This window comes from Anthonomus grandis, chromosome 1, assembly GCF_022605725.1.
Source record: "Anthonomus grandis grandis chromosome 1, icAntGran1.3, whole genome shotgun sequence".
Lineage (NCBI taxonomy): Eukaryota > Metazoa > Arthropoda > Insecta > Coleoptera > Curculionidae > Anthonomus > Anthonomus grandis.
In genome coordinates this window covers 32,261,347-32,287,756 of record NC_065546.1, presented here as the reverse complement: position 1 = coordinate 32,287,756, position 26,410 = coordinate 32,261,347, and the positions used below count along the sequence as shown (strand labels likewise).

The following is a 26,410-nucleotide window of genomic DNA, read 5'->3' as shown; positions in this document are numbered from 1 at the left end:
ACTTGTTTTATTTTATTTTTATTATCACGACTTTTATCTTTCGAGTTGAGATACATACATAAGCTTATTTAAAATTTTATTGACATTATTTAATCGATGCTATTTTATTATTAAATATTACTGATATGAGTAGATATATATGTGACAAGTGACTCCTGTGAGGTAAGACGCAGCCGGCTTCGTAGTACTACGAGTATATACTTGGGTTATATTATTTATTTTCAGATTACTCCTAAGATGTCAAATTTTCTCAGATTAGCTAGTAAATATTAGAGTAAACTAATATAAAGGGTAATTTTAAGTGGGGAAGCTTCAACAGTTGTCAGTTTTTTTTTGCGTAGGTCAATGTCCGTGGCGGGATATACCGGGCCATGTAAGTTATTAGTTTAATTGAATTGAAGCTTCATTCCCCAAAAGGTTTGGGTGTAACATAATTTATTTTATTTTGACAACCACACTTTGATTGTGTATTTTTTGTGTGATGTTGTGGTTCCTTATTACCAACTTAAATAATTATTCCTCTTAACGATAAATAACATAACATAATTCTCTGTGATAATCAAGACTTAAATAAATTGTTATTTTCTGTTGTTAATTTGTTTTTCACTTGAGTTGAGTAGGTTGGAATATCATAGGTAATTTGGAAACAATAGTGTATACTGATTTGACTTTGATTTTGTTTTCCAAGTTTCGTTTTGAACTTGCCTAAATAAATTTTGATAAATATTGGGCGTCCTTTGGGATTATATAAAATCCAAAACTTGGTGGCGCCATACTGATTTTGACATTTAGTTGGGTAACTCTTGGGTAGTTACTACCTAAGAAATTTTGGTTCATTTGGTTGAGAAAGAAGCTAGAACCCACATCGGCTTGAGCTAGCAGCATTGTGAAGGATTCCTTCTTTGGGCGTTTCAGGTAAGAGGGGTTAAGTTCCTCCGGGCATCAAACAACTTTTGGAGACCCTCTTAAGGCCATAAACCTTTCACTATTTTTAGTACTTCTTTTCTTTGATTAACTTGGCATTCATCGCTTCACCACCATCATTCCATTTTATTGCACTTTAGAAAAAAAAAATATAACACTGGCGCCCCAACTTACTCTTCTTTCTCTATAGTTACCCAAAAATTTTTTTTCTTCTTTCACTGGATTGGACTTTAATATTCATATTTTGGATTTCAATTTTTTTTTAAGGTTAAGGTGAAATTTTAGGACAGGTGTTCAAATGATATTTGGATTTGGAATAGGATAAAAATCTTCTATTTAATTTTTGGTGAATTTTTACAGGAAAATATAGGAGTTGATTTTGGTAACCTATTAATTTTGACCTATCTATTCATATAGTACATATATATTTGTTTTTGATTTTTGTCAATTTTTTTTAGTACAACATGTATAAGATTACAATAGAAAGATTGCAAAAGGATGAGCTGGAATATGAAGTTAAAGTTAGAGGTATTGACCCTTCTGGTACAGCAGATTCCTTGCGTAAATGTTTGCGTTCCCTTTTACAATTAGAAAAATCAGGCAATTCAGTTCAAAGCTCAGCAACTCTTGACCCTGATATCGAAATTCCGATTTGTGCAAATAAACTTACTGAGTTAAAAGATTCAATTTCATCTTTTCCTGGCACAACTACACAACATTTGAAAATAGAAACAAAATTTGCTCATTTAACTGGCAGAATAAATAGGATTACAGACACCGATAAAGAGGTGGCTTCAAAAAGGTCCTCTTTACTTCTTGAACTTACAACATTAGTTTCTGAGTATGAAAATAAAATAAAACTTCTTTCAGACTCTAACATTGATCCACCCTTAGATAATAATTTTGAAGTAAATACTTTATTAGATTCAACTCGAACTTCTATTCATGATAACTCTACGCCTACTCGAAATGAAGTTAATATGACTGCGATAAATACCAATATGCAACCATCTACATCTTATTTCAAAAGTGTTCCAGTTTTTAAATGGAATTTAAAATTTTCAGGTAATAAGTCAGGTTTAAGCTTCAATGCATTTTTACAGAGGGTAGAAGAACTATCTATTTCAAGGGGTGTTTCAAAGGCAGAACTTTTCAACTCAGCTTCTGATCTTTTTGACTGTCAAGCTTTAAATTATTATCACTTAATATCTAGATATGCAACAGATTGGGACTCTTTAATTAAATTAATGAAAGATGAGTTTGTACCTCCACACTTTGCTGATAAATTATGGAAACAAATTTTAGAAAGAACTCAGGGTAGTGATGAACCAATTGGTATTTATGTTGCAGCTATGTCTCAACTTTTTGATAGAATGCCTACTCCAGTTGGTGATCAGTTAAGATTAAGAGTCTTAAGATCAAACATTTTACCTTTTTATCAGGAAAGATTAACTTTGCATGAAATAAATACACCTTTTGAACTTATTGAATTGTGTAGAAAGTTAGAGGAGACTCGGTTAAGGGTAGAGGATTTTAAACCACCTAAGAAGGGCAATTTGTCACTCGAACCTGATTTAGATTATCAATATAATAGGACAAGTTTAGAAAATTTTAAAATAAGTAGTAAACTTAATAGTACAGAATTTGACAATCTAAATAATTGTGAATCAATAAACTCAAATTTTCAAAATTCCAACTATAATAATAATAGATTTTCAAGTAATTATAACCAGAATATACCTCATTCAAATCAGAGTTCTTTTGTTAATACAAATAAATTTGCAAATAATAATAATATTAATAATCAAAATAGGCCAGGACAAAATCAACATTTTAATCAAAGATCTAGTAACCACAATAAATTCCAAGGTTCAGATCGTTATGGACAAAACAGAAATTTTAATTCTAATAATTTTAAGAACAGTTATTTTAAAACAGGTCCTAGTGGTCTAAATCATCACAATTCTGGCAACAAAAATAACAATAATTTTGGTAATGCTAATTCTGGAGTAAAACTTTGTTTTAAATGTGACCAACCAGATCATTTTGCTAAAAATTGTACATCAAAAATTAAAAAATGTTTTGGCTGTGGAAAAGATAACTTTACTAAAATAAACTGTCCAGATTGTAATAGACATAATAATCAGGGAAACGGCTCGAGAAGCCAATCTTAGGTCGAGGGTTTGCTTCTGGTTTTGATTCGACCATGGATTGTAAAAATAAAATTGTACTTGACTATGTATTAGCACATGTAGGTCCAGGGGAATGTCCTTATTTATCAGTAGAAATTTTTGGGTCTAAATTTTATGGTCTTTTGGATTCAGGTGCAAATAGGACTTTTATGGGTAGTTCTGGTTGGGAAAAATTGAAAATATTGGGAGTTACTTTGGACATTAATAGGAGAACATCTTGTACAATAGCTAATAATATGTCGTGTGAATGTATAGGCGTTGTTAGCGTGCCTGTAAGTGTAAAAGGAGTTATTAGGGTTATTGACATTTTTATAGTCCCAGAAATTCGTCATGAGTTGGTTTTGGGTATTGATTTCTGGAAAAGCTTGGGTATTGTTCCTGACATGCGTCGAGGTGAATGGCATTTTTCTGAAGAACCTTTAAATTCTGAAATTTCCTTGATTCAGTGTGAAGCAGATTTATCTGCAGAAGAACATTTGGCTTTGGATAAATTAGTTTCATCTTACTTTCAAAAGATTGGGGATAGGCTGGGATGCACTTCAGTTATTAAACATAAGATAACCACTAATAGTGAGCCTATTAAGCAAAGGTATTATCCTGTATCACCTTTCAAACAGAAACTCATTGATGAGGAGGTTGACAAGATGTTGGAGTTGGGAGTCATCGAACCATCTACTTCAGCTTGGTCCTCTCCGGTTCTTCTGGTGCCTAAAAGTGATGGCAAAATGAGATTCTGCGTTGATTTTAGGAAATTAAATGCTGTATCCGAGCGTTGTGCATATCCACTTCCCTACATTTCAGCCATTTTGGATAAGTTGGGCGGAGCCAAATATCTTAGTTCTTTGGATTTGAGGAGTGCTTATTGGCAGGTTGAATTGGAGGAAAATAGTAAGCAGTATACTGCATTTACCGTTCCTGGACGTGGTTTATTTCAGTTCCGTAGACTTCCATTTGGATTACATAATGCCCCCGCAACCTTCCAAAGGTTGATCGACACCATCCTCGGTCCCAAGTTTCAGAATTCAGTGTTTAGATATATCGATGATATTATTCTAATAAGCCCAGATTTTAAGAGCCATTTACAGCTTCTAAAAGATGTTTTTCAGTGTTTGGAGGAGGCCGGTCTTACACTTAATAAGGAAAAAAGTAAATTTTGTAGAGCCGAGTTAAGATATTTGGGTTATGTAGTAAATCGTCATGGAATTTCTGTGGATCCTTCCAAAGTCGAAGCCATTACTAACATGCCAACTCCAAAATCAGTGACAGAAGTTCGTAGAATTATTGGTATGCTCTCTTGGTATCGTCGATTTATTCCTACCTTTTCTGATATAATTGCACCATTTACCAAACTTTTAAGAAAGGGAACTAAATTTTATTGGGATGTAAAATGTGATGAAGCTTTTCAAAAAGTTAAAAATTCCTTGATTTCAGCACCTATTTTAACTTGCCCTAGGTTCGAATATGACTTCGTTTTGCAAACAGATGCCTCAGGATATGGGGTTGGCGCTGTTTTATATCAAATTTATGATGGGCGTGAAAATGTAATTTGTTATATATCTCGTACCTTGACTCGACAGGAAAAGTTGTATTCAGCTACTGAGCGAGAACTTCTAGCAGTCCTATTTGGTATAGAAAAATTAAGATGTTATTTGGAAGGTGCTAAGTTTTCGGTTATTTGTGATCATCATAGTTTACAGTGGCTGGATAATCTTAAAAATCCTCAAGGTAGATTGGGGAGATGGGCTTTAAGGCTACAGCAATTCGACTATAAAATAATTCATAGGAAAGGGCGCGATAATGTAGTAGCGGATGCTTTATCGAGGAATGTCCCGGTAAATTGTGATTCTGTTTAGTTCTCCAACCATGATTTTCATAAAACTAGTGATTCTTGGTATATTAAATTGAGAGATAGAATTGTCAAAAATCCATTAGATTTTCCTCTTTGGAGAGTTAGTGAGGACAAGATTTATAAATATGTGAGGTTAGATTACCCAGATTTACGTGACGCTGCTGACTATTGGAAATTAGTTATTCCTAAGGATAGGAGACACGAGGTTTTTGCAAGCTGCCACTGCTCGCCTTTAGGAGGTCATTTAGGTGTCTATAAGACTTATGCCAAGATAGGCAGATTGTATTATTGGCCAGGGATGAGGTCGACCGTGGTAAGGTTTGTGAGACATTGTGTTACTTGTCAGAAAATCAAACCTGAACAAAAGAAGCCAGCAGGCTTAATGGTTTCTAATTTGGTCCCTAAACATTGTTGGCAGGTTGTGAGTATGGATTTATTTGGTCCTTTGCCTAAGAGTAAACGTGGCAATATGTATATATTTGTGGTCACTGATGTATTTAGTAAATTTAATCGTTTCTTTGCCATTAGGAAGGCTAATTCTGCTAAAATATGCAATATTCTTGAGGAACATATTTTTCTTTTTCATGGAGTTCCAGAGGTTATTAGGTCTGACAATGGGGTACAGTTTAAGAGCAAAGAATTTCAAAATTTAGCAAAAAAATATGGATCTAAAATCATGTATAATCCCAATTATCATCCTTCTCCTAATGTTACAGAGAGAGTCAATAGAGTACTAAAATCCATGTTAACTGCTTTTGCTTCGGAAAATCATAGAATATGGGATGAAAACCTAGCAGCTTTAGCTTGTGCAATTAATACAGCAACTCATGAAGTTACAAGTAAAACGCCTTACTTTATTAACTATGGTACTGAAATGATTTTGCATGCATCAGAATTTTTTCAATATAGGGACGTTAACCAAAATATAGTTTCTGATCAATCTCAGGGGAATTCCATTAAAAGGGTTGAATCTTTGGGGAAGCTAAGGGAATTTGTATCGAAGAAATTATTACAAGCAGGCCAGAAATCTAGGGATCAATATAACTTAAGACGTCGAAATGTAGAATTCAATATTGGTGATTTAGTTTGGAAAAGATTGTATGCATTGTCAGATGCAGGGAACTATTTTACTGCTAAGTTGGCAGGTAATTTTGAAGGTCCTTTTAGGGTAAAAAATAAAGTGGGTTACTGCATTTATGAACTTGAGGATATGCATGGGAAATCAAAAGGAAATTGGCATGTGCAAGATCTTAAACCTTATTATGATGAAGTTGGAAACTAGCTACCTATTTAATTTATTTTTTTTATTTTCATTGCCTATTACTTAACTCAATAGATAATTAAATTTAATTTGGATGGTAGTGTAATTATTTTCTTAATTGGCTATACACCTATAAATTAGTAGTTAAAAAAAAATTTTTTTTAGAAAAAATTTTTTTTTGGGGGAAAAAGAGGGTAGCTGTTACAGGTTAAAATTGGCATTTTATACTCTTTATTAAAAGCACTGATTACAGTTATATTTTCAAAATAGATATTTTACAAATATTAATGATTGATACTAGTAATGCCCTCTCTGTAATAGCCTCCCAAGTAACCCATAGTTCTGTTCTCTAGCCATTTCAAATTACAGTATTCTTTTTTTAAGGACACATTTAGTTTTGTACATTTCAGCTTCATATTGTACTGGTTGTCAATGAAATTTTATTTATACTCTTATAAAACCCGGTTCTGGACTAAAGAAATATTTTAGAATTTAAATTATATCCCATATTGCTTATTCCATACTTTATTTAATTATTTTATAACGAATAATGATTAATTGGGCATGTACAATTATTGTGTATGTTGTACTGTTCATAGTACAATATCTGATTTTGGCTTGACCATACCAGATATGCTGGTTGATTTTACTCGGACTGACCTATCTAATTTTTGTCTCTTTTTATCTAATGTAAATATTAGTTTTCTTGGAAGATAGCAAGAAGTTGCTGGTCTAGGCAAAATCGAAATTGATTGTCATAGTGACACATATTTTCATTGCCAACTTCCTTGGGCCACAAATTTTGTTATTTATTTTTTATAAAAGGTTTTATGGTACTTATAAAAAAAGTTAAGTTATTTTGTTATATATTTCGATTGGCAATACACTTTGTGCGTGATTGCTTAAATACGGGTTTGACCTCTGCGGTCGTCCCTTTTCCCAGACCGCCGTCATGAAGTGAAGAGTGCTTTAGTTCTTTTTGCAATTCGTGTGAATTTTACCCATATGGGGATATAATTGACTAAATGTGGTGATAGTAAATCAACTTTTTGGGCGTAATGCTATAATTTGTTGTTTTGTTGAATTTACTGGCCTTTATGGCGATTTAAAACCTAATAATTTTTCACGTGCCCTCGAACATCGGCAAAATAGCGGTTCTGATTGGCATTGGCAGGGGACAATTTAATTAGCAAAGCTACATAACATGGATTTTGAATGGATTTTTTTTGTACGGACCTGATTTCTTCATGTCACATGGTGCTTTCGTTTTGGGGTTATGTACTCTACTGGCTCTAATCTAGAAGGAGATTTTAAGCAACTGTGAGCTAACGTCTAACCTAGACCACTACCAGAGCTTGTGAAGTGGAAGAGGTGAAGCTTGGAAGCCTGCAGTTTTCCTTGACTGGGAATTGGATGTCTGGGAGAGTCTCGAATATGAAGTAGTCTGCTGTGTATGGAGCTAAGTGACAGAACATAACATTTTTTTTTATTCACTTGTTTTATTTTATTTTTATTATCACGACTTTTATCTTTCGAGTTGAGATACATACATAAGCTTATTTAAAATTTTATTGACATTATTTAATCGATGCTATTTTATTATTAAATATTACTGATATGAGTAGATATATATGTGACAAGTGACTCCTGTGAGGTAAGACGCAGCCGGCTTCGTAGTACTACGAGTATATACTTGGGTTATATTATTTATTTTCAGATTACTCCTAAGATGTCAAATTTTCTCAGATTAGCTAGTAAATATTAGAGTAAACTAATATAAAGGGTAATTTTAAGTGGGGAAGCTTCAACAGTTGTCAGTTTTTTTTTTGCGTAGGTCAATGTCCGTGGCGGGATATACCGGGCCATGTAAGTTATTAGTTTAATTGAATTGAAGCTTCATTCCCCAAAAGGTTTGGGTGTAACATAATTTATTTTATTTTGACAACCACACTTTGATTGTGTATTTTTTGTGTGATGTTGTGGTTCCTTATTACCAACTTAAATAATTATTCCTCTTAACGATAAATAACATAACATAATTCTCTGTGATAATCAAGACTTAAATAAATTGTTATTTTCTGTTGTTAATTTGTTTTTCACTTGAGTTGAGTAGGTTGGAATATCATAGGTAATTTGGAAACAATAGTGTATACTGATTTGACTTTGATTTTGTTTTCCAAGTTTCGTTTTGAACTTGCCTAAATAAATTTTGATAAATATTGGGCGTCCTTTGGGATTATATAAAATCCAAAACTTGGTGGCGCCATACTGATTTTGACATTTAGTTGGGTAACTCTTGGGTAGTTACTACCTAAGAAATTTTGGTTCATTTGGTTGAGAAAGAAGCTAGAACCCACATCGGCTTGAGCTAGCAGCATTGTGAAGGATTCCTTCTTTGGGCGTTTCAGGTAAGAGGGGTTAAGTTCCTCCGGGCATCAAACAACTTTTGGAGACCCTCTTAAGGCCATAAACCTTTCACTATTTTTAGTACTTCTTTTCTTTGATTAACTTGGCATTCATCGCTTCACCACCATCATTCCATTTTATTGCACTTTAGAAAAAAAAAATATAACAAATGTAATTTGGAAAGTAATAAGTTGTGATCTATAGTGTCAAAGGCTTTACTAAAATCTAACAACGTAAGACATGTTAGATCCTTTTTTTCCTCGTTAAATCTAATATCGTCGGAAATTTTTACATGTAGTGCTGCTAAAATTTTTCCTGAAACCCGACTGACAATCGGAAATTAATGGGAACTTATCAATAAATGCAGCTATTTGGTTATATAAAAATCGGTCTATTATTTTCGATAGTACTGGCAGAATACTTATTGGCCTAAGATCTGTTTCTTTTATTGGCTTGATAATAGCTTTTTTCAAAGAATCTGGAAGATCTCCCTTAAGAATGCAACAGTTAACAATAAGATCAATGCAATAGGGCAAGCATCATCTTAAATCTTGTATGGAGATGTTATCTTCCCCTACTGCAGTTTATCGCTATAAAAGTTAAGAAATAGTCAATTACCTATGCAGTGGAGGGTCAATCTTGAAAATTTGATAATCCAGTCTCTCACAATTTACACGCAAACTATTTTAAATGGACGATTTTATCAACAAGTCGAAAAATTTATAAAAAAATTAGTGTATGTTATACCCACTTTTTATTAGGTTTTTGCTGTTTATTAAAATGGATTGATGTTAAGAGTCTTTAATAGAGTGGCACAATATGCTAAAGACAAGTTATCAGTCTGGAGAAAACTAGTTTGGTGGTTTGGTTTGGTTATCCAGTTTGGTGTGTTTATTTAAAGTGCAGCTGTAAGAGCCTTTAACTGGCAAACTGGTTTTCACATAAACAAAAAGGATGTTAAGAAATATGACACATAGTAAAACATAAAATAAGCTGTAATTATTAACGCTACTATATTAAAGAAATATGCAATTTATGGTCAATATTTATTCTTTAACTTTTCACCTAAATAAATAATTATTGTAAAGATTATAAGTCAGTTTCTTGTTGAAAGTACAACCCCTGAAATCAAAACTCTATGCTCCAGTTGTAAAACATAACAATCAATAACCCGCTAGTATGTAACTAGCCTTTGGCCAAAGTCAGCAACCTAACGCACAGTACACTGTACAAGATGTACTAAATCAAATAAAAATAAATATACCTTTCAGTGCGGTTGCTTACATACAGTGTGTGTCAGCCAAATGGAATAAATTAGCTAATAAATAGTTGGGTGCGTGTTGGAAAAAATGCTCGAATACGTCGATTGGTTTTTATAGTTGCGCATTTTTTTCATAAAAACTTTTATACAGGGTGTATCAGATAACGGTGGTCAATACCAACTTGCTTAGTTTAAACATAACACCCTGTATGTTAATTAATTTTTAGATTCCTCAGATCATTTTAGACATATTGTGTATACAATGTCCTATACCTATCTTTGACTGTTTCGGAAATACTAAGTAAAATTAAGAAAATAACATTTAGAAAAGAAAATTATTTATTTTTCAAGATTCTCTACAACTCACTTAATACTTCTTGCCCATTTAGGTCTTGGTAATGATAAAGCAAGCAAAAACTATTTCAGCACTCCTTTTTATTGATATGAGAATAAAAAAAATTAAAAATTGTTGTTTACTTTGGTTTAAAATGAGACTTAATATTGACTCATGTTGCATGACAGAAGTAGTCGACAGTGCTATAGTCGTTTGAATTTCATTAACGACAAGCCAGAAAAATGGTTCATTTAAGAGAAATGCACAAAATAACAATTCTACAGATGATTGGCTATGGAGATAATACACGGACGCAAATGGAAGTAGCTCGGATATTTCACGAAAAATTCAGAAACAATTAGTAAAATAGAAAAGCAATTCCGCGAGCTGGGCCATGTTAGGCAGGTAAAAAAAGCAGCTGTCAATGCAATAAGTGAGGATACCAAATTGGCTGTTATGCTTGAGTTTGAGGAACACCCACAAACACCTACTCGGAAAGCAGCCTCAGTACTCGATATTAGCTATTCATCAGTTATTGGAATATTAAAAGAAAACCAAATGCATCTCTATAAAATTATTTCCACCCAGGAGATCACAAATGATGACAATGTTAGACAGCAATGTGATCCAATTAGAACGTGTTATGTTTTCTGATGAGTGCACGTTTACTCTGCACGGTCATGCCAATCGTCAAAATTGCCGCTATTGGTCCAGGGAAAATCCTCGCTGGACGAGAGAAGACAATACTCAATACCCTGAAAAGGCTAACGTGTGGGCAGGAATTTTTGAAGATCAGATCATAGGTCTCTTTTTTAATAAGGGCAATTTGAATGGCGATAATTATTTAGAACTGCTTCAAAATAATGTAGTGCCAACAAGTTCCGGCGAATATGATACGGGTTCAACAAGATGGAGCACCACCCCACTACCAAATAAATGTCCGGCAGTACCTCAACCAAATATTTTCAGATCTGTGGATAGGGAGGTGAGGATCGATGGAATGGCCAGCACGGTCTCCCGATCTGACGCCATTAGACTTTTTCTTATGGGAATATGTAAAAACTATTGTATACAAAACTAAACCCACTGGCTTAGCTGACTTACGAAGACGAATAACCCTGGCAATTAGATCGATCACACCTGAGATGTTGAGTAACATTAGAAGAAATTTTTATTTACGGGTAGGGTGTTGCCAAGATGTAAGTGGCGAGCATTTTGCACATCTCTTACATTGACCTTATTGTTTAGATTTGTATTATGTATAAGTTTTTGAATATGTTGTAACAATTTTCGACAAATAAATAATTTTCGTTTCTAAATGTTATTTTTTGAATTTTACTTAATATTTCCGAAACAGTCAAAGATAGGTATAGGACATTGTATACAAAATATGTCTAAAGAGATCTGAGGAATCTAAGAATTAATTAACATACAGGGTGTTATATTTAAACTAAGCAAGTTGGTATTGGCCACCGTTATCTGATACTCAATCGACGTGTTCGAGCGTTTTTTCCGACACGCTCTCGTCTATTTATTAGCTTAATTTATTCCATTTGGCTGACACACACTGTATAATACTGTATGAAAATTAGGATAGTGAGATTAGAAGATATTGAATAAATTATTATTATTTAGGTAGATATACAAAATACATTACATTGTAAATTGCCAAGAAATAACTTTAATCACTGGACAATAATTAATAAATTAAGGAGCCATTATATAATGTAAATTAGGCAATATGACTAGTCCCAAAATGCAAATAACGATGACAAATCAGAAATTATAACATTGCTTACACATCCCTTTTATCTGGTTTGACCTGGTAACCCACTGCGTAAATTCAGCAGCTGACGAAGCTTTCTTGATCATGACAATTCTCATAGAGCTCCAATTTATGATGGAAAGTGGGAACAGCACTTGGGATGGCTTGGAATTGTCTTGGGAAGACTTAATACTTAATACTTCGATGAAGACCTGACTTAAGATCCGGCTTAAGATCTAGCTTAAGACCGTGCATAAGACCCTAAAATTAACACGTGCAACTTTACAAATGGCGGCATTAAAAACCATGAGAAAACGTTTTACAAAGAATAGGAATCAAGCTTACCTCAAGATTGTATGAGGTTGTTGAGTATTGAGTGTTGCTATGAGGTAACCATGAGGTCAAATCCCAACCTCAAGCAATTGAGCTTGTTAACCTGAAGATGACTCCAAAGAAAGAAAGCCAAAACGAAAATTTTTGTGTATCTCTTCGATGGAAAATCTCACGCAGGGCCAGTTTTACAGGAATACAACGTTGCCCTATTTAGATTTAAGTGCAACGAGTACGGAAATCAATCTAATCCCAAAAGGCGAAGTATTCAAATTACAGGAAAAACAATCGCAACAACCGCCCAGTATCGAAAATGTCAATACGTATCAAGTTAGTTGATCCTTGAGCATGGCGTACGTGACCAATAAAAAAGGACAGATAAATAGGAATATTACGTTAGAGAGAGAAAAACAACCTGATTCCAGTAAATTGCTTAAAATTCAAAATGAAGAGCAACTAACGCCATATAAAAGTTCTTATTTTGTACAATGCCATCAATCCACTTTACACTAGATGTCGCGATCAGTACTATTTTCATACAATATTAAATTATAAAAGCAACCAAAAAAAATAAAAACGTTACAATGTTTTAATTAACGTTCTGCTTATTTTTCGTGAATATTCAATATTTATAATTGCAAAACACATATGTTAATTATCCTAATTTTGAAAACTTTTTTATTGCAAAATTTAAGGTAAAAAACATATAAGTGTATTTTTGCAGCAAAAAATTTAATACAACTTAAGAAGGGCGCCCACTGAATCGGTCGGCTCAGTCGGTTTGGCACGTTCGGTCCGTTCAGTCGATAACTAGCGCTCATACAATCGGCAGAACGAAGACACGACGACGTTTAAAGGTCGGGGCACAGATATCCGTACCGAGACTGCACCGTGCCCGCAGCGTAGCTCGGCCGTGTCTCGGTGCGTTATCTCCCAAAACACACATCTTCGACACACGGCCGCATCCCGCATCGCATTGGACCGTCATGACGCACTTTAAAGTATTTAGTTTGGATCGAAACTTAATTGGGTTGGTACATTAAATTCATTTCAAAGAAAAATGTTTTCGAAATTTGGTAATGATCAACAAATGCAGCATTCGCAATACGAGAACAACTAAATGATTTCTTTAGTTCTATAGAGGGCAGCGTAGACTGGCAGGAAAATACAGCCCTGGCAATTTAAATAATTTTTTTAGATGTTGCATCTTTTTCGCTAAAATATAGTAAATAAAATCTAGATCGTGTCAAATTCATGTTTTTTACTAGTTATTTGGTTTCTTCGCCGTAAAAAATTTTTTTCTAAGGCGAAAATCCCAAACAGCTAATCTAGAATCTAGTGGTAAAAATATTGGTAATTAAACTTTGTTACCTTTTTTTATGTAAATTTAAAAACTAAATAGCTAAAAATAATTATTATAAACTAATAGCTTTTCAATTTCCATTTTAATTTCCAGCTGTATGATCACTACGGGAACGCACCGTTGTCCGTCACCGTCGATTTTTAAAACAAAACTATTCTAGCTCGTTGCGGACTCAGTGCGGAGTCGGCGCACGGGCACGGTGCGGTCATGTTAAGACTACTTCATATGATTACGAACGACAATTCACAACCGAGACACGGCCGTGCTACGGTGCGTGCTTGGTGCGGACTCGTTGCGAGCATGTGTGTCCCGACCATAAAAGTGGTTCGACTATTCGAGCATATAGAAGTATTGTGATTAAGCTCCCGTTTAAGCGTTTTTAAAAAAAAAATAACATTCCCTCAGATTCTGAAGAGGATATTATAATTGCAGTAGCCTATGCTGAAGTAGAAGCAGTAGAAAAGCGTAGGAGATTTTGGATTTTCTTTAAAGAGGATGGTTGTATCGTTAAGAGAACTGCGTCTCAACGTTGGTATACTAAATCTTAAAAATTTTTGAACTCTACTTTACGAGATATAGATAGCCGGCATTTGTTGTGGGAGACCCTGTATGGAGTCAAATAAAATAAATGATAACATAACATTCCAACGTGCATTTGAAACTATATAATAAGCTGTCTTTTTTGTGTATTTTTTTAAAAATATAAATTATATTCAAAGCAAGAGTTGTACACCACTTAACACCAAAACGAGAACTTTTACACTCGTACATTTCACCAACCAAGTTGGCATCCTCACATAATTAAAACTGAGTTTTAAAATCTCCTGATGATGCCAACTTAATAAACAGTAAGTAACGAAAACACCGATTTAAGATATAGTAAATGACACTTACTAGAACATCCATTAATTTGGATACCTCCTCCCAAGCGTTTTCTTTCTATAAATTATCATGATAATATGTGTTTTGTTTATTATACAATATTCTAAAATTGCGAACAGCTTCGATTAAAATTTCGTTAAGACATGTTTATCAAATCAACGGTTTTTAAAGTTCTTTGAAACGGTTCCTCACTCTGTGCGAAAAAATGCTAAAATAGTCGCAGGCTTTCGGTGCAATCGGCAAAAGTTGCCCTCTCCACAATATGAGATCGGTGCCGGAGAAAACCGAACCGACCGAACGTACCGAACCGATTCAGTGCGCGCGGCCTCATTTAAATACAGGTGAAGCAATTCAGTGGGCGCCGCGCTTTAATTTAACAAATTACAATCAATACAATTGTATCAAACCAATACTGCGTTTTTACAAGTGTCAAAGTTAGAATTTCATTTTCTATGCATGCACGTTTTAAATAAATCTTCTACAGCGTCACCTATATGCTTAAAATACAAAAATTCAATTGCAAATCCGTGTGATTACACAAAATTTTCAAACTTTTTCGACCATATTTTTCCTTTCAATTTGTCAACATTTTGCAAGTATGACCAAGCCGATTTTAAAAAGTTGTAGTGACCAATAGCATAAAAATAGGAGAGCGTTTTTTGTACAATGCCTAAATGAAGATTCTAGTTTCCACTTCGTTCTGCTTCCAGAAATTTAGTTAAGTTACAAGTCGAAATTAAAAAATCCAAAGTTTTCCAGTTATTAACTAAAACGTGATTGTGTGTTATGAAAGAATCAAAGTCATCTTGTTGTTGTGGGAAGAAATCAGTCATATTAAGTATAATTTATTATTCCCAAAGAAAAACGCACAATAAAAAAATGCCCACGAACAGCTCTTGCTTAACCGTAATCCGACATTATCTTGTCATTACTATTATAAATTTTTCTCTGAACATCTTCTACGTGTCCACTTCCATAACGACTTTGGTTACTTCATATTGGGAGTTATGTATAATATCAATTATTAGAATATCAAGTAAGCACGCTCATTGATCGGACCGAATGTGACTTTTTTCATGTACTTTGACAGGTAGAACTCCGAGTTTGCTAATCTTAACTGCAGATCATTTGTTTAAATTGAAAAGGCATATCCGCGGTGACTGCTTCCCCTGGGGAAATAAAGTGACTACCTCCAAGGATACGGAAAGTACGTTTATCATCGACAGTAAACACGTTTCAATCTGCATTTAAAAAAATAAATTGCACGAAGGTACTAAAGCCTTCAAAGCAAAAAACTGGAGAATTTGAAAAGAAACGCATATGAAATAAAAATGTTATATGTTATACTTCAATATTTTTTTATTGTAAATGTAACAAAATATTATATATCTAAAACATCAAGGTAATTTCATAGCGAAGAGAATGATTTATGAATTGCTCATGTGCGACAAATAGCAGTCGAGATAATAGCAAAAATATGACACATCTTTTTTTTTCAAAATTTAGTAAAACAAGTTCGCATGATGCTGCAAATTTGAACTTAATATCTCTTAATGGCCCTCTTTTGAATTTCATATAATAGGAAATTTTGGTATAATATCGGAAGTAATTTTTAAGGACGATTCTAGTGGTCTACAATAGGAATTAGCAAACGTTTAAAAAAAATTATGCTCAACTGCCTGGAATAACAAAAAATTAATAAAACTACTAGGAATGTAAAAACTATAGATAAGTGATTATTTTCCAGCAATAAAATTATTATGTAAATATAGAATTCAATCAACTTCAATTTTCACTAAATACCAAGGTAAATTAATCGTCCAAGCGTCCGAACTATTTGCATTCAGATTTCCGTACAGTGCGTTTTATGCCTTCCCACTCCATTATCTACCTCTTAACTCAATTAAGGGCCCTTCAAACCGATCCAGGATTAAATTAGTCGATTTCAATATTCGATCCAATTAAAATCTTATGGTGTCGAGGAAATATCGCGCACATATTCATTCCATTCCGTAGTAAACCGTCGAATGTTTGTTCTGTATGGCGTTTTATCTCAATGCGGCCACGCTCCAGGGGGAGATAGGAGGGGTTGGTCTATTTCCTCTGGTTCAGTTGAGAAAATTAAATATCGTTTATTGGAATTTACTTTTGTTAAAGGCAAAGAAGTAAATTAATAAAGTAAAAATTCGATTTATCGGAAATATATAAACAAAAAGTCGTATTAATGAGAAATACTTGTTGTTAATGTTTAATGGACTTATGGACATATATTGTTATTGTTTAATGGACTTATAAACGACAAAAAAAAACTAAAACTTAAATAACTTGACAAAATATTTGTATATCGAGTATTTTAATTCACGGTAGAGTACAGGATCCTGGAAATTCAACACAAAATTGCAACCTTGTACGTCAACTCCCTCGATATGGACCTTCAGCAGTCTACGGAATCTGTTAAGCTAATTCGCATCAAGCCGCCTCGATTTTGTGGTACTACATCGTTGAATATGCATTAGCGTCAGTTTGAAGCGGCCCCAAATCAAACGGTTGGTCATCCAGGGAACAGAAGACTGCTGTTACGTTATCCTTGAGGCTGTTACAGAATGTCGGCAGAAAAACAAGAAGTCTACGATCACATAGTAAGATGCGGTATATCCCGTCACTACTAGAATTATATCTACCACATGCAGTTCAAAACTCGGTGCCAGAAGTCAGGGAAATCCTTGTAAGAATTTAAAGCTGATATTGCACAGGAAAGGATACATATTGTCCAGGAAAGGACCATGGAATGTTTGGCAGTTCAAGCATTCCTGGATGTACTCCGCGATGGTAAAATGAGGCAGACCTTACTAAAAGCACATACTCCTAAGCCAGTAGCTGCATCAACATAGGCGTTGCATTAAAACAACGTTAAATGTTAGGTTGCCAACACGGATAAGGGCCAGGCTTATGTCCGACAACTGTTTCTAAAAGATGCTGACCTTAAGGAATTGGATGATTAGGGAGATGATCATTCTGATGGTTGGAGGATATACCCATGAGGATCGGAAGATGGGATAATGGAAATTTCGTAAGGCAGGTCACATAGGAAGACACTGCCCAGAAGACGCTAGTTCCACTCCCGTCATTTCGAAAACTAGTCACTATCTCACAACATATAATAAATGGCTACTTGTGTTTCACTCTAGCTAGAGCATCTTTAAGCCTTTAAAAGCTATTTCTCAAAATTCACACTGACACTATTAGATGTTGAAGGCCTGTGGCTGTGTGTTTTTCTATGTTTTCGTCAATTTTGATATCACCATGAGGGAATCATCGGGATAGACATAATGAAAAATAAGTTAGGCTTCAAGTAGGGCGTGCTAAAGATAGATGATGAGAAAGTTGTTTTACATCGTAAGAAGGATTTTAGTATTCGAATCCTACGAGGTTTTACTTTTCGAGGAATATTAAATACCAGAACGAAGTGAGATCGTTTTGATAGAAAAACCACGGATGGTGAAATATGCCCAGCATGCAGTCTCATCATGCAATGCATGATGAGACTGTTAGTTAAGCGATAGCAGTGGGGCAGACTCTTGTATGTACTGGAAAGAGTATTCTTGAGAGGATAATGAATGTCAATCATTATCCTGTAATATTAAAGACGGGCACGGAACTAGGATACTGCTAAGTTTCAGCACTATTCTGACAAGTGACGGCTGTGGAAACCAACCGAGAAGCCATTTCGAACTAGAAGAGCTGGTATTGTCGTCAGACATCGGTCTAAAGTCGGACCAAAGGAGACTGAGGCATTTGGTCCATATATCGAGATGTTTTCGATACTGGAAAGGGAGGAAAGGAAGAAAAGGAGGACCAACATAGTCCAGCATAAAATAAATATAGAAATGCTCACCCCATCCGGCAGATTGCCATTGCACAAGAGAGTGCAGGCTGATGACATTGTTAAGAGGATGGCCAAAGAAGCCGTCACAGAACCATTTAGCAGCCCATGGTCGTCACCGGTGGTACTTGTTAAGAAGAAAGACTTAACAAGTACCACCGGCTTGATCAGATTCTGAGTAAATTACCGGCAGCCTAATGTGTAAAAAAGGACAGCTATCCTATTCCTTGCATTAATGATAGTCTGAACAGCCTGGCTAGACCAAAAAATTTTTTACGTTAAACCTGAAAAGTAAATACTGGCATGTTGAGTTGGCGCTCGAAAATTAGGAAAAGATGGCCTTAACGGTGAGTAATGGACTATGACAACTTACTCTGCAATTCTCCTGCCACTTTTGAGTGGCTGTAATAGGAAAATCGTTTGAGGACCATATTTAAAATATAGAAAAAGTGTTCCTGACAAAGTTCTAGATTAACACATAAAGCCAAAAGAAATGTCATCTGTTTCAAAGGGCTGTGCAATATCTGGGTCACGTCATTTTCAGCCAAGGAGTTGCTAATATCGTAGAACCATTGACTAGGCTAAGAGCGCACCTGAGATATCCCCTACCTGAAAAAAAATAGCTAGCTGTTGACCAAACAGATCTACAAGTAGCTCTATGGCAGAAAGTTCTTGCTGCAAACTGACGCTGAAGCTTTAAAATGGCTTCTTCAGTTTAAAAATACGAAGTGTCAAGTAGCAAGAGAGGTTAAAGGATTTTGAATTTGATACCGAACACCGAGCAGGGAGAATCCATGGAAATGCAGATGTCCTATCAAAAAGACTCTGTCCAGAGGACTGCAAACATTATCAGCGGGCAGAGCAGAAATATGCTCAGTTGCTATGAAATATAATTTTCGATGATACTTGGCAGAATAAGGATCTTATAAGAAACTAAGAGGAAGATACCGTTATATACATAGTCTTAAGATGCCAAGTATTATCCCAATGTCAAGTCATATTAAGCATAATGAAACCCTCTAAATTTGGATCATGGTCTCACATTGTCACAGAAAAAAGTTAGCCATGACGTCAAAGAGGAAAGAAGGCAAATCGATGTGCCTAAATGTCGGATTTTGGAGTTGCTAGAGGTTATTCATGGCGGTATGTCAGGAGGAATTCATAAAACAGCTAGTGATGTTATAACAAAAAAGCCTGAGAAAAGTAAGGCAAATATTTTGCCGGGTCAATAGTAAGGTAGACCTAAGAGACTGGTGCAGGAAATGCGTTGTATGTGTGACAAGTAATGGGCCGCAGGGAAGCAGAAGGCTTTGATAAATACATCAGCACAACGTCTAATTCTAGCGTCTAACGTCCAAGGGATTTAGACGCTTTGAAAGAACTGCTATTGGTGTTGCTGGTTCGTTTCCCGAATCAGAAGCCGAAAATAAATATATTATGTCGTAATGAATTACAGCAGATATAATGCTAATGGGTTGAGATGTACCCTCTACCAACCTTTACTGTTACTGACGCCTTAATAAAAAACTAGACGGTGATTTCGTACCTTTGGAGCTACATTCAGACCACGACGAAATTTTGAATCTAGCTTATTGTAGAAGATCTATTAGACCCTTGGAATCAAGAAAACGAGGACAAATTGCATTATACCCGCCGTCAGCGGCACGAATGAATAGAACCAGTAATCGGTATTTGGCCAAAGTAATCTCTAGCCACCAAAGAGACTGGGATCACTTTCTTCACTTGTTCCTATTGGAAGCACAGTAGAAGCTCCGTCTCGAATAATTGCTTAGAATGAATTTTTATAATAGTCAAGTGCGCATTGCCAGTCAGTACGCAAAGACCAGAGGTACAGTAACGGTGACTTGGTTTGGCTTTATGACCTTAAGATGATAAGAGACAAAATGCTGGAAGCCATTAACTATGTTCTTTACAGAATGTAAAGGCCGCCGAGAGATAAAACTGGAGTCATTTATTTTAATTATGGAAACCACGAAGATGCTGAGTTCGGAAAAATCCAACAAGAGTTGGATTAGACATTCGATCAGTTTATGGTCCATCATACTAATGGCTGAAAAAGTCGGTGTGATGTGACCTGTGAAATGTAACTGGACCTGTTTACTACTGCAGCTATGTATAATCTGCAGAATATGCTCGAACACATTGTGTGACTAAGGATTTACAAGTGAACTTTTTAGGTAAAAAGATTTTCTCCTGGTTACTAAAAAGGCGTCACATCAAAAGCCAACCTCTAAGGACATTTGGGACGCTTTGTGTTCTCTAAAAAAGGAGCTGCTTGCTGAGGATTTGAGAAGCCTAGCAATTCCCAAGCTCGCATGTGGACTGGATAACCTGAACTGGATGTTTCATAGCATGTTAGACGTGACGTTCAGTTCTGGTGTGCTGTTATACTCCTCAACTTTGTTCTCTGATGAAAAAAAGCACCGAATGTTATTTCTATAATAGGTCCAGTTGCAAGAGGGAAACCTTCTGCCGACATAGACAACTATTAAAGAACATGTATCCCGTCTTAGTATATGCAAAAAATCGAGAGAGAAACTAGAAAAACCAGTTTCTCATCGAGACTGATACGTAAACACCTACTACACATTCCTTGTGAACTTATTCGACTAAAAGAAAAATCCACCTAAATAGCCCTAATATATTTTACTCTTTCTCTTTATCTGCGTTCTGTTATTTCACAGAATTTATAATTGCAGTTTTCATGCCCGCGTAATAGGAAATCGGCCACCTCCTTCCCTCCTAACAATTTTATTATGGCCGTTCAAATGTTTCGCTCCTTTATTGACAAAACTTAAGACCGTATTGGGATTAATTTCTGGACAAAGAATTAGGGAGGGGGTAGTGATAACAAGATATTGGCAACGCTGCGAACATCAGCTGTTCTTCGTTCTTGAGTCCGCGATGTTGAGTCGAGATGTCAGTTCAAGCCAGAATACTGGCGCGATTTTTAAAATCGACATAAATGGTAGTAAATAAATATTTCTAACAGTCTTAAGTAAACGTGTTTAGTGTATCCGTGTAAAATAAATCAGTTAACTATTTTTGTGTATCGAGTGTTTGTAATTCACATCTAACAAATGATAAAAACGCTGCAATATAATTCCCAGGTGCCTCAAAACAAAATACCTTCCAATTTTCTAAGTTTATGTTTATTTAAATATGCACGTTATGCCGTAGCCGCAACGCGCCCTCAAATTTTCAACTCTTGCCCCCCTCCCACTTAGTAAACTTAATTTTATTTACATTTGATCTGGGACCGGAGCGCCCGGATTAATAAAATTAACATTTCGCTAAATCCCAAGTTTCATTAAGCCCCGAATGAAATTTGATGACGGTTCGGTACGCAACCGGCATCCCAAACGTCTTTTGCGTAACAATAACTTTCATCTACGGGGGGAGCTCTTTTAAATTAACGTTAATATTAATAAAAGTACTTTTAACGTCTCCCCCATTGGTTCGTTTTTAAGAATTCCTACCGCCCTTCCACTTCTGGATGCCGTGTTCATAACGGGACCGGATCCTTTCCGGTACATTAGGTATGCATGAGCCGGATAGGAGGTGGCATCCGCCTCGCAACTTTTCTTCTATTTCCTTTTTTACGACTAACAAAATGTCAGTAATATAAAGTAAATTTGCCGGAAGGATCAAGTTAGAATCAAACCGATGTTGCATGTTCGAAAATGGGAGCGGGAATTGATTTCAACGACCGGGAAGGGAAAGTTTGGCTATTAAATGGCTTTTTTCTTTTTGCTTTACGTCAGCGATTCAGTTCAGTTAGAGGCCAGTTTAACGATGCAGCCAGTCGCATTCTTGAATTGTGGCGTTAACTTTACAGTGTTACTATTTTGCCAAGAGTTTGCAGACGGTAGCTCAGAATTATTGGAGGCTTGGGATTGTTCGAAGGTTCACTTATGACTGGCTATTAAAGAATATAATCTTGATTATAATGATTAAATAAGAGGGCGCCACTTAGTTTTTCTTTATAAATGAGAGAAAACTAAGAAAAAGACTTGGTATATAGGTTTCAATTAACAATTAAATGACCCTGGATAAAGTAGATTTAATGAGGCAAAAAAAAATAATCTTAACAATACAACCAAATTATATTTACATCAAATATATGTATACATCTCATGTTCTAATGTGTTAAATGTTAATAATTTATTATGAATTAAAATATGAATAATGTTGATATGATTAAAATAAGTTTGACAAAGGTAACATTTAAATTATGATTTCGCTACTAGGTAGATTTCAGCACTTGAAAAATAAATTGCAATTATTAAAGTTTTTTGTATATATTTTCAGTAGGCAGGGGAAAGTTCATGAACCTTTTTACCTAAGGCATATCAGCCTTAACCGAGTTATATCTACTTAACTACCAAAAAAGGCACTGAAAAATACTAAACAAAAAATAACTAAAATTATATATAAGAAAGTGACGTTGTAAATTATAATATTGATCAAATATCTGCAGCAATAAATTGAAATTAAAGGTATATTAATAAAAATTTAAATAAGAGACAAATATATGGTTAGTAATATTTAAATAGAATAAACTGGCCTGTACACTCCTCCAAGAAATGGACGGCTAGCCTTCACAACCGAGGCTGTGAATGTATGCTCAGCCATCTGAACTGGGAATCTCCAATACTAGCTCTAACTCTGGCTCCAACTCCACCGCTTTCAGCAATTTCACGGGGAAATCAAAAGCCCACAGCCATCACCAATTGAAGAAGAATAAAGAGGAAAACGGAAAAGTAAAACCCTAAAACAACGGTTGCCATTGTATTCACTGTCAATAAAAATGAATGGCGTTCAAAATGTAACACACTCACCTTGCTAAGTTTCATTATCTATCCATTAAAATCTTGGGGATCCTGCACCAGAATTATGAAATAAACGGTTCCCTAAAGGAACAAGATTAAGGACTATAAGTTACAAACCATATTGGCCACTTCCTGCTTCACAAACTACGGAAATAAAAAACTGGCCTTTTACGTGTGCTTCTACCTGCGACACGGGAACAAGTCCTCGAAAAATGGATGCAGTACCGACTAAATCAGTAACGAACCCACCCCTCGCCTGAGCTGTCAATATCAGCCAATAAGAGAAAATATTAATTACGACTAATCAGAGAAGTGACGGACCGTCAACAAAAAGCATGAATAATTAAACCAGGAGAGTGATCCGTTACAGTAGTAATGTGTCATCGACAGTGCGAATTTAAAAAAATATGAATAAAAGAAGTTGACTAAAATTATTAATGTAATTATTGAAATTAATGAAATGTCAATGGAGCGTTAGTGAACATAAAGAATAGAAAAAAAAAACGCTACAGAATGTTATATTAATAATACATATTCTGTTTTATTACTTTAATTCGATTTAAAAACCTTCACCCATTTTTTAAAGAGTTGTGGGATCAAACATTTTTATTTGCTTCAATCTATTTATAAAATATAAATTAATATCTTCAACTATTACTAAGTATCCTTTTATAGTAAAGAAGTTCCACGAAACTGGCAGCATTAAAGGAAGGTCTAGATCTGGTCGGCCAAAATCCTCATATAAATCCTTTATAACATTCACTTGGTGCAAGAACTTTTAGAAGATAATTTTGACAGGAGAGTCTGTGAGGATTTGTTTGAAACAATCATGGCAAAACTAGACCAAGATCAGAAATTATAAAATAACATTGTGTTTTCGGATGAAGCTACGTTTATGCTTTATGGCATTTTAAACCGCCAAAATTGCAGGTACTGGACTGATCAAAATCCACATTGTGTGTATTCCAAGTGTGTACCCACTATCCTGAAAAAGTTAATGTATGGGCTGCGATATTTGGAATCCTGAACATAATTGGTCCGTACTTTATTGAGAGAAACCTGACTTCAACCAAAATCAAACTACAGACCAAGACCAGGCCCAGACAATAGACAAGTATGGTATCAACAAGATGGAGCTCCTCCGCACTATAGTCCACAGGTGCGTGATTACTTATCCTATTTTTTTAATCGTACCTTTTATCACGGCAACAATTTGTGACCTACAATGGTTTTAAATCCAACCTGTATGTGGCGTCGTCTGAAGTATCCCAATGGTCAAACATAGGACCATTGTTGTTCATGCGTTTTATTAATGACCTTTTTCTATGTTTTGGCATGCAATAATTTGCTTTTTGCTAATGACCCAAAGTTTTAAAGAAGAAATGCTAGTCTTAATGCTAATGTTTTTCTCCAAGAACGATTAAATATCCTGCATGAATGGTATGTAACCAACAAACTTGAATTAAATATTTCTAAGTGTAAAGTGGTGACATTTACTCGAGAAAGTAAACCACTGTTTTACAGTTATAATATTGGTCACGAAAATCTAGTGCATTACAATAGTATAGGGGACTTAGATGTCACCTATGATACTCAATTAACATTCAATCAGTTGTATCATCGGCAAATAAAGTTTTAGGGTTCATAAGTAAAGATAATTTGCAAATATCAAAACCCTTAAAATACTGTTTTACTCATTGGTGCGGTCAAAGCTTGAGTATTGCCTGCCCTTTAAGATTCCTCAAGTTTTTTGCATTTTAGAGAGAGTGTGTACTTATCCGCAAAGGAGAATTGATAATACCATATTTTGCTAGGAGAGTTTAACATTGATTCACTAGACTTCGGAAGATCGCTTATATCTCTTAATTTTCTTTACAAACTCCTTCATAACGAAGTTGATTCTTCTTATTTATTATCGATGTTAAGCTTTCGGATACCACGCAGGAATTCGCGACTTTCCACATTTTATATGTAGGGCTCCATGCACCAATGTCAAGTAGTGTAGAAAATCACCTGTTTTTATATTCACAAATTTTAATAATATTTCTCATCTGTGTGATGTGCATTTCCGTACTCTTAAGCACCTGGGTATTACTGTTAGGTAATATTTAGCTTAGGCATAATTTTGATTTTGTATTGTATATATTTTTTTCTTTATTGTAATTGTAGTTTTTATTAGTTTTACTCTCGTAGATTAAATATTGTTCTGTAATTGGTTTTTATTGTTGAACAATAAACAATAAATTGAATCAAATTGAATTAAAATTACTTGAATTTTACTTTTCAAATAGATGAATAGGCAGGAGGGGTGATGCCATAGAATTACCAGCTAGGTCCCCAGACCTCTCACCTTTAGATTACTTTTATTGGGGCCATTTAAAAAATAGAGTATTTGTCACTAAACCTGATAACATAGAGGACTTAAAGCAATGCACAATAAATGAAACTGGCCAAGTTACACAAAAGATGATTCGAAACGTTATTGACAAATTTTATTTCAACCTTGGGTATTGTCATAAAGTCCAAGGAAAGCATAGTTTTGCTTTGTACCAAAGTTTTTATTACAATACCTTTATTAAAAAGGGCGTTATTTGCTTCACATTACGAAAGTAATTCGATCCTTCAAATTATTAATATTTTCAGGTGGGGATTTATAAACTTTGCTTTTTAAATACCTCGAAAGGAAAAAAATCCAGTGGCGTTAAGTCTGGCGACCGTGCGGGCCATTTAATTGCAACACGCCTTCTAATGCACATTCGTCGTTACAAACGTCGTCATGAGTGACAGTTGCATTAATCAGTTAGCATGTACAGTATTGTCATCGCAAATTGTCAAAGTGTTAAGAATCCCTTAAGTTTTTACATAGAATATGCCGATATGGTATTCGTTTATAGTGCTGGCAACGAAAGTGCCGATTTACATAAGCAAGGTTTGTATCCATTTCATGTACACGAGGTACAATACCTGGAATCTAATGATCTGGCTAGTAGATTGGAATTTTGTCATTGGGTAAATGCTCACCATTAATCAATTTCATTAATACTATTCACTGATGAATCAATCTTCACTCGCGATAGTATTAACAATATCCATTCCGCTGAACTATT

At 34.9% G+C, this 26,410-nt stretch overlaps 1 protein-coding gene and 1 long non-coding RNA gene across 5 annotated transcripts in view; one reads left to right on the top strand and one right to left on the bottom strand.

Moving 5' to 3' along the window:
- Positions 1 to 26,410, bottom strand: part of LOC126739778 (putative polypeptide N-acetylgalactosaminyltransferase 9) — a 501,736-nt gene that overhangs the window by 238,367 nt on the left and 236,959 nt on the right. The window lies entirely within an intron of this gene.
- Positions 327 to 8,314, top strand: LOC126739923 (uncharacterized). Its single transcript, XR_007661733.1, has 2 exons — positions 327 to 377; positions 8,098 to 8,314. It is a non-coding gene; the product is annotated as an uncharacterized LOC126739923 (long non-coding RNA).